The sequence below is a fragment of the Microtus ochrogaster genome, chromosome 5 (assembly GCF_000317375.1).
Source record: "Microtus ochrogaster isolate Prairie Vole_2 chromosome 5, MicOch1.0, whole genome shotgun sequence".
Lineage (NCBI taxonomy): Eukaryota > Metazoa > Chordata > Mammalia > Rodentia > Cricetidae > Microtus > Microtus ochrogaster.
The window spans coordinates 33,814,364-33,823,194 of record NC_022012.1 but is presented as its reverse complement, the minus strand read 5'-3'; positions in this window follow the sequence as shown (position 1 = coordinate 33,823,194).

Below are 8,831 nucleotides of genomic sequence, written 5' to 3'. Positions count from 1 at the left end.
GGATCATGAAAATAAGGGGGAACTTATTGGGAAGCAGCAATGTCCCAGAGAAAGTGGTTGAGTGGTAAATATGATCAAGAGTGGTAGAGAGTAAATAAATATGATCAAAGTATATTTTACACACATATGAAATTGTCAAAGAAAAAGTCAAAATATTAAAAAAACACACCTTCAGGAAAAACTAGATTAATATAGAATGATTATTGAAATGTCTTTTTAAAACACAACAGAAAACTTAGGTTAAACATTTTATAATTTATAAATATACATACTTAATATATATATCTCTACATATAATAGTATGCCTATGTGCATATATTACATTTGCATAACTATGAGTGAAATACTTAAGAGAAACAACTTACAAGAAGGAGGCATTTATTCTGGCTCAAGAGGGTTCAGTTCATGATTGCTTGGGCTCCTGGGTTTCAGCAAAACATGGCGGCTGAAGAATGTGACAGAAGAATGTGCTTTGCTTCACTCTGGGCTGGGCTGAATGGAGGGAGGGAGGCCAGGACAAGATAAAGTCCACAAAATCATGTGCCAATTATCTATTGCTTCTAGCTAGTCTCTCCTCAATTTCTACAGTCTCCTCAAATCATCTCCAGTAACACCACCAGCCTGGGACCAACCATTCAACACGTGATCCTACGGGGGTCATGCTGTATTTAAACCATGATAGTACATTTAATCTTGTGTTTATTACTGTGTAACCAGAACTACTATTTAAATTTTTTATTGGTGTTTTGAGATAGAATTTGCTATGTAAACCTAGCTGGCCTGACCCTCAGTATATGCAATGTGGAATATACATAGTGTTGGGGGTACAGCTGTGGCCACCAGGTCTGGCTTCCAGAGCTACAGTTTTTAATAAATAACTTGCATAACAAATAACAAGAAAATAACTACCTGAAAGCCCCTGAAAAAGAAATTTTTATCTTTAATAACAATTACAATGCCAAGTAAAAGTTGAATTTAGAAAACAATTGAAAATCATGGAAAATTGGTAACTTTTACTCATGGCAACAATATAGTACAAATACATATAGTGTAACCAACATTCTACTGATTTTGCCTTTTTCTTTTTTAATTAATGTATATTTTAAATGTATGAGTGCTCGGTCTGCATATACACCTCAGGGCATCAAGATGATCCAATCATAGATGATTGTGAGCCACCATGTGGTTGCTGGAAATTGAACTCGGGACTTCTGGAAGAACATCAGTGCTCTTAATGGCTGAGCCATCTCTCCAGCGCCGATTTTGCCTTTTTCTGAGAGAAGTTTCTAAGATATCAACATGCTTGAGTGTTTCCTGCAGCAGAAAATTTACCTTATTAACATGCACTGAATTTTCCCAGTTATCTGGAGGACTTTAAAAATCCTTCGACAGGAATAGTCATGCAAAAATACAGTACTCAGAATGTAGTTCAGTGGTAGGCCACCCACTCAAGTATTAGGACCTGGCTTCAACCACAGCAACCAGGAAAGTTAAACCCATACTGAGGTGTATTTGTATTAGGTATGTAGACTTCTTTCTTTTAATTTATTTGTTGGTATTATATCATGAATACATTCAATAGGTTGGTGGGGTTAATGATTAAACACAAAAGAAATACATACAGAAAGGAATTTTGGGAAATTGAATCCTGGAAGTTTTATTCATTGAATTATGGAGCTGTGATGTGGAGATGCCGGAGCATAGCTAATTTATCCTTCAGGGTTGGCACATGTGGGTCACTGCTCTTCCATGCCTTTGTTCCTGGTGTGGTCCCCAGGGACACTTAGCTGAGGACAGCATGGGAGGTTTTCATGCCCACAGCTGGCATTTGCCTCTGCTTTGCCCAAATCCCTTTGCAATAGACCTTCAAGTCCCGAAGCCCTCTTGAGGGCCTGCTGCAATCTTTTGATCCAAGTTTATGTATCACCAATTTCTACAGTAATATCATGTGGGAAGCCGCAGGTGAGTGAATCACAGCTTCTTAGCGTATTTCTTAAGATTTTCCTCATTCATTCGGAGGGTTTGAACCTGTAATTAGCCATCAGAAAGCACACTGAAGGATCTAGTTCAGGCTGTGTTACTAAGTGACCTTGGATACTCTGTGTTATTGCAGTTTTCTGGGTCACTATTCTGAACAATTTCATAATAAAGTGTGTGTGTGTGTGTGTGTGTGTGTGTGTGTGTGTGTGAGGGGAAGAGAGAGAAAAAGAGAGAGATCATATATTTTTAGGATGAAAAATAAGATTAAAATTACTCTGTTTCCTGTTAAATAGAAATGCTTGTTTGCTAAAATAGATTTAATTATTTGTGATATGAATAGCTAATTTTAAATCATTACTTAAATTGAATGTTCAAATGCCACAGGTAAGTGACATTAAAGCTGAGGTTTGATTTCCTGTCTTCCTTTTCAGAAACCCTCATTTAGATTAGGGACTCTTTAATCTAACAGCTAACTGGAACTCTGTCTGCCCTTTGTCTACATATCTCCATTGTCTCTTATCCAGATTTCTATTTCAAATCAGACATTTTAGCTGTATCCATGTATGTTCTGCAAGGTTGAACATTTTCTTAATCTTTCCTCTCTTTGAAATTGAAACTGCTCATCTCTTACTTGCCCTACTTTTGGCAACCAACAATCCCTTCTAAATTACAAGATTTGGTCAGGCACATGCTTGTGTTCAAGATATTTGTTATTAACCTGCTTCTTGGCAACAGGCTAAATGCCTTTTCTATATTTCTGAACTTCATGATTAACCCCCTACAGAGCAAATGTTATCTCCACTTTATAGTTTTGAAAACTGCAGGGCTGACCTCAGTGCCCACACTTTGTGGAGTCAACTCGGAACAATTAGCAATATTTGCCCAGATGTTCACCCCTAGAGCCAGCATTCTTACAGATAGTCTTGCCTCCAAGGCAGTGTGAGTTTCCCTGTATAATACTATGGCTATTCAGTTTCCAAGACTGACAGGAATGGAGGATCCGAGGGATAGGAAACATGAAATTCACTGTGGTTGCGTAGAGGTGACTACTTTTCTGATAGCATTTTATCTATAATCCTGTATGAATATCTATCAGTTATAAAACTTACTCCCAATTCTTAATTTATTCACAAAAGTCATTATCTTTACTTTTTTCACATAAAATATGATTGAAGAAGGTAAAAAAATGGAGAGGTATTATTCTTATTATTTTGATATAGGGTATCATATTGTTAGTGGACAGCTTTGATTGACCCTGAAGCCCCCTCACCCACGCCTGTCTTACAAGTGATGGATTACAGGTCTCATGGCTATGCTCAGTTGTATTACTCCTATGGTGGCCAGCCTGCTCTACACAAAGTCTTCAGAGAAGGAAATGCTCGCTGAACTAAAAGAAACAGACACCTCACACACATGTGTGCAGGATTACACATAGAAATGTATGCTAAAGACAAGTCAATTCAAATCTAAGTTCTACACTCAACATTTCTAAAATAAGCCTTTACAGTGAGGCTTCATCAAGTCTAGAAAAGGTTTCAGGCACAATGAAGTAATAAGTCCTTCCCATCCTATTTACATCTTATCTGTAACAGTGGGTTATTTATGGACAATTTCCTTTTCAGGCAGTTCAGCCCTCAGCTTGTAGATTTATGTAAATAAGAATTTATATTTGCACTAACTATGCATCCAGAATAGGTATAAGCATGAACCAACACTTATATTTGTCACAAAATTATAATACATTTTTTAAAAGCTGGGCAGGCCTAATAGGCCGAGGTTGGAAAAACACAACACTTTACATCTTTTTTACATATTTGTCCTTATTTATTTTTAAAGAGCTCATCGAGGCAAATTGGGTATATTGTTATGATTCTCATTTTGCACTCAGGAAATCTAAAGAGAAAATTAAGCAAATTTTCCATGGCCACAAACATTTTAGGTAAAAGCCTGACCTAGAATTCAAGTTTTATGACATGGCTTCCACAGGTAGAGGTTTTTGTTAGGCTGCTGACTATGAGCAAGTATTTCCTCTGATATCCCAGACAAACAGTCTTGTCTCCTGACTTGGGGCTGAATTTCCAAGTGTTTCACATCAGGCACTAAATCATCTGCAGCTCCTGCCTGTGTTTCGCTCAGTGTGATGAGGAGTCATGGGTGACGTCACAGCTTTGTGACATGAGTCACCTGGAACACCGTGGTGGGGAGAAACTGCAGCATGGTTCTTTTAGAAGCACGTCTATCTGTTCGCACTGACGAACACAACATCTTCTTGCCATGTGGAGCCATTAAAACACTTGAAACAGGGCTGGCACAATGATAGGAAAGCTCATTTTTTTAACAGTTATTTAGCTAATACTGTTATGGAAATTGACAAAGTATAATCATCTATGGGGCAATGAGTATGCTATGATGCATATGTATAATGTTCAGGATAGTTACAATGCTGTGCTGTGGGTCTCACAAATCTGTTCTTCCTGTCAAACTGAAATTTCATAAACTTTGACTCTCTCCATCTCTCTACTCTGGTCTCTGGTTACCATCTTCCACTCTCTGTGAGTTTAATAGCTCTTGATTGCACACATAAGTGAAGACCTGGTGCTTTTCTGACTATTCTTTGCTCTGTATAACATAATGTCTTCTTTCTGATTAACACACAATGTTGCAAATGACAGAATTTTCCTTCTTTTAGAGGCTACATAGTATTTCAGTGTGAATACATGCCACATTTTCATTATCCATGGGCCCATTGGTAGATGCTGTTTCTGTAACTAGGCGATCACAGACATAGCTGCTATGAATACAGATATGCAGATGTCTGTTCATCATACTAATTGTGAATCATTTGGATCAATATCTAGAAGTCAAATTGCTAGTGGGTATGTTAAATCTATCTCTTACACAGTGAAGGCATAAAAAGTGTATTTATTCAACACGATCATACTGGGAAAAGGAATAAAGGAATTCTGTGATTAATTCAAGTTAATCTTTAGGTTGCTGGCATGAGGAGTAGGTTTAAGAAGATGGTCAGAGCTGTGCATAGCTAAGCAGTTCTCGTCAAGGCATGCTCCTACACCCCATTAACTCATCATTATAGACTCCAGTCTTTGCTGTCAGGCAATCTGACATGTCTCTTTCCAGGGTACTAGCACAGCATCCTCTGCCTAGCTCAGGACTAAGCCTTTTTATTCTAGGTCACCTTCCCACCCTCATCCCTCACTTCCCCCTCTCTTCCTCTCTCTGTTTTGTTCTTTTTATTTTTTTTTTGGTGAAAAAAGCACAGTTTTCCCGTAATAGGTTTAACATACATTTTTTCCCCCAAAAGTATCCAATAACTTTATTTCTTTATATTCTTGAGACTTTTGTCCCTCTTTCGGATACTAGCCATTCTGAGAGTTGCGAGGCAATATCTCATGGTGGTTTGGATTTGCCATTCCTTAGTGATTGGTGATGTCAGACATTTTATTCAGGTGTCTACTGGCAATCTGTTTGCCTTCTTTTGAGAAATCTTTATGGTGGTCTCTTGCTAGTTTTCAATCAGGTTATTTATTGCTGCTGAGGAACTCACTATATATAATGTGATGATTATATATAATATTCAAGGAATCAAGATTCTTGCATGTTTTTAATGGCAAACCCTTACCAAATGATGGCTTAGGAAGGTTTGCTCTCATTTTATGGGCTGACTTTCCACTCTGCTCTTTGCTTCATTTGCTGTGAAGGAGCTTTTTAGTTTGATGTGATTTCCCTTCTGTTTCTTTAACTTTTGGGGTCAAATCCAAAAATTCATTGGTCAGAACAATGCCACATATTAATTCACGTTTTTTCACCCTATGGAAGTAGTTTAGTAGTATCTGATCTTCTAGTTTTAGATGGTATGGCTATTTATTTTTAAAATGTAGTTGACTTTCATTTTGTGCATGCCAATATCTATTTTGGCTCTTATTCTTTATTGAACAAAGAACATTTTGACCATTATGTATTCTAATATGTAGCTCAGGGTTGCTCTATTAGACAGAAAAACCTTAGTATAGTCTCATTGTAACTCAAGATTTTCATTAGGTGAATTTCAGTGAATATTTCCTATAATGTTTTCCCAGATTCTTTTCTTTTTTTTTTCCAGATATAGTTTCTTTGTGTAGCTCTGGAGCCTGTTCCAGAATTCACTCTGTACCTAGACCAGGCCTAGAACTCACAGAGATCTGCCTACCTCTGCCTCCTGAGTGCCACCACTGCTCAGCGTTTCCCTAGATTTTTAGTTGCCTATCTACTGCATTCTTCTATCATTTCTTCCTTCCTTCCTTCCTTCCTTCCTTCCTTCCTTTCTTTCTTTCTTTCTTTCTTTCTTTCTTTCTTTCTTTCTTTCTTTCTTCCCTTCTTCCTTCCTCCAATCCTCCCTTTCTTCCTTCCTCCCGCCTTCCTTCTGTCCTTGATTGCTTGCTTGGACTTTTGAGATGGGGTTTCTCTGTACAATAGTCCTGGGTGTCCTGGAAATTGCTTTGTAGTCTAGATTGGCCTCAAACTCACAAAGATATGTAGTTCAATATTCTTTTAATAGTCCTTTAAAATTTTCCCTCTGGTATGGGTTGAAAATTTAGTAACAGACACACAATTTTATGTAAGTGAGTTGTGTGGTGTTGGATATTGTGACATTTCTACTTAGGGTAGTTCTTTAGCCACTCCCTTACTGATGTAAGGCCTCATAATGCTCTATCAAAGGTCACTATTGGACTCTGTTATTACTTGCCAATTTAAGCCATACATTTAGTGCCTGGGGCCCTTCTCCAGTGTTCCTGATATTACTTCTAGGGCTTTATTTAGAATTCCGTTCCAAAAGTTAAAGGGTGACATAGTATGTGCCCTTCTGTGCCGAAGTTACAACACAGGAGAAACTGTTGTCTTCTGGATCATAGGGCAGAAGAAATGCCTCAGTATACAAAAGGAGGTGAGCATGTATAGAATGGAGATCCTTCATTGAAGAGCAGAGCTAGGACTGAAAAGAACCCAAACAGGAGATCTTCTCACCCTGCCATATTCCAGAGCAGACATGTGAGCAAGAATGAATTTCATTTGACAGTTTATTAATGTGCAATAACTGTAAATATACATTAGTGTTGGTCTCCACTTGTACTCCTGCGATTCATCTCTGGACTGATGAAGTAAGAGTCACTGGGAAAGGGTGGTGTGATCAGAGGGGTCTCAGGGAAAGAGCCTACTTTCTTTGTGACTAGCCATTAACACTGAGGATTCCACCACAAACCCATTCCTTTAGTAATTTATTGATGTCTTTTCATGTGTCATATAGATTTTTCCGATTTGGAAATGACAGTCTGCATTTAAGATGCTGCAGGCTGGTGGAATGGCAAGTACTTATTGCTCAATGATACCTGACACTATGGATATTTTTGACCGTATTGGACATTAAAGTGGCGTCATTTGTCCATTAGCTTGAAACAGTAGCTATTATAAATTTTGTAGGTAATAAGAGATATACCATAAATGAAACATGTTGTTTTTTCTTAACACTTTATGTGTATTGACTGTATTTATTTCCCACATTTTTAGTGTGATATATTTAGCCAAAAAAGTAATTTCGTGGTGCCAGAAAAATTATACTAGAAGAATCTGTTATTTGCCTAGCAAGCATCGCAGAAGACCTGTATTAGAACAATCCTTTTCAGGACTGGAGGAATCATTACATGGGTGGCAGAGATGGACGGACACAGGCACTAAGTTGATATGAAAGTGGGACAGAAGAGAATGAATGCTGGAGAGATTATCAGAACATTTCACCTCAGGAAAATGAGAGGCATGTGAAAAAACAAGTGGTACAGAAAATGTATACTCTATGTGCTAGACACGCCCGGCAATGTGTGGCCAGAGCCTTCGTTTATAGAAACATGTTTTCAGATATAATGTGGCAAAATGGTGCATACTTACTTTATCAAAAATTATAGACTTAAAGACTTATGTATTTTTAAAACAACCCCATGAGCAGATATGCTCAGTTTCTTTGGTGTTCTAGATGTAGATCCCAACTAGGTAGTGTTTCTATAGGAAGCCAGTGTAATTGCATTTCTCACTTAGCCAGAGACAATAGGGCAGAGTTACACTGCATGAAGTGTAAGGTTGCTCAGAAGAGAAAAAGAAAGGCTCCAATCGATTAGTTATATTTTGGGGAAGATTTTAGTTTGGTATAATCTCATTTGCCTACTTTTTCCTCTTGTGCCTTTGGTATCATTTCCAAAATCCTTGCCCAGTTCATTGTTTTATGGTGTTTTCCTGCAGCAGATTTATAGTTGCAAGTCCTGCATGCAAATCGTGAATCTGTTTTGATGTGATGTTTTACCTGGGGAGGCAAGGGCTGGTGCTATTTTTGCATGTGGACTTTCCTGTGAAAATTTATTGAAAACGTTAAGGGTTTAACCCTTCCCTAAAAAGAACTTCAACCGCACCCAGAATAAAAGGAAAAACTATTTGATGAGCACAAAACTCAAATTTCTGCTCTAGGTTCGGTCATGAGCAGAAACATGACATGGCTTTTTAGGGCAGGCGGAATTGTCATAGTCTTATCTACATGACCATCCTAGTAGGGGCTTTTACCCTTGTTCTGAAAGAGATTTTCTCTAGAGCTAAGCACATTTCACAGAAGCGGAAACTTCTTCTTTCTGGTTAGAACAGTTTCACTGTTACCCAACAGAACTCGCTGCCAGAACCAGGTGCCAGTGTGGTCACTTCTTTTTGTTTTTGTTTTTGTTTTTGTTTTTGTTTTTGTTTTTGTTTTTGTTTCTAGCCATGTCAATGTTTCTTTTTTTTCCATATCTCTTTTTTTTTATTGAGAAAAGGAAAAAAAA